At 37.1% G+C, this 1,268-nt stretch overlaps 1 non-coding gene across 1 annotated transcript; it reads right to left on the minus strand.

Moving 5' to 3' along the window:
- Positions 1-307: 307 nt before the first annotated feature.
- On the minus strand, positions 308-414 carry LOC111759863 (U6 spliceosomal RNA). Its single transcript, XR_002793722.1, has one exon. It is a non-coding gene; the product is annotated as a U6 spliceosomal RNA (small nuclear RNA).
- Between the last annotated feature and the right edge of the window lie 854 nt (positions 415-1,268).

The raw sequence follows: 1,268 nt of genomic DNA on the forward strand, positions 1-1,268 counted from the left end.
ACCTGAGTGCCTGTTTTCTGTATAGGTATATTTTTCATATATTTTCCTTGTTACTATGGGGTTAAAATTTGCCATTGTAAAAATATGAGAATCGTATTTGTTTTGATACCAACTTAAGTTTAATAGCATACACATATACTTTTCCTATACCCACCTTTTTTTGTACTTGTGACAGTAATATCATTGCACATCATTTATCCCAAACCATAGATTTATCATTACTTTTTTATCCATTTGCATTTTAGCATCTGTACAAAGTGAAAAGTGGAGTTATATACCAAGCAATACACTCTAATAATACTGGCATAAAAACATGGAATGCTTTAAGAATCTGCATGTCATCCCTGTGCAGGGACCATGCTAATCTTTTCTGTGCCATTCCAATTTTAGTATATGTGCTGCTGAAGTGAGCACAGCAATTGGCTCTTGATGGAGTAGACCTAGTTTTCAATTTTTCTTACTGCCTATGGGCCACAATACAAATGGGATTTTCAATTTTTGTTACTTCCTTTGGGTCCACAATACAACTGACCAATAAAATTGTAATTATTCTTTGATATGCACATTTAATTCCTTGCTGAATTCAATTAAAGGCTCTTATTCAAAGAGTTTCTTTTGTAATCAGAAGTACTGAACTATATACAGTTTGTTTCAAGTTTGATCCAGAACATTAGCCACATTGAAAATTCTCTAAAAGCTTTCTGCAAGGATTTCTCTTTAAATTACTTGAACTATAGTATCAGTGACTGTATTAGTCAGCCAAAGGGGTTCTGAGGCAGACCAGAAATCTGTTGGCTTTTATAAAGGGATTTTATATGAGATAAAATCTTATAGTTTCAAGACCCTAAAGAGTCCAGCTCAAGGCTGCTTTCTCACCAAAGTCAGTTGCCACGTATTGAAGCAAAATGGCAGGTGATCTCTGCCTGCTCTCTTATTCCTTCTTCCTCTTAAGGCTCCTTGGGCCCAGACTTCCAACTGTAGGCTGGCATAGGGTTTATCTCTCAGGGCTTCCTATATTAGTTGCTAAGATGCAAACTATCAGGTGAATGGGTCAGTTCTCCACAGGGTTTTAGCTACTTGAACCTTCTTTCTGTCACATGGCAGGAATGAAACCACCAAGTTCTTTCCTCTATGGAGTTCTCTCTCTTCCTGTATGTCTTCTTCTGTGAGTGTACATTTATATCAGCCCACCAAGGGGCAGGGACTCAAGCCTAAGTCATACCCTACTGATCAAAGCCCTAACCTTAACAGGGAATTTAATCAAGACA

This window comes from Dasypus novemcinctus, chromosome 3 (assembly GCF_030445035.2).
Source record: "Dasypus novemcinctus isolate mDasNov1 chromosome 3, mDasNov1.1.hap2, whole genome shotgun sequence".
In the NCBI taxonomy this organism is placed as follows: Eukaryota; Metazoa; Chordata; class Mammalia; order Cingulata; family Dasypodidae; genus Dasypus; species Dasypus novemcinctus.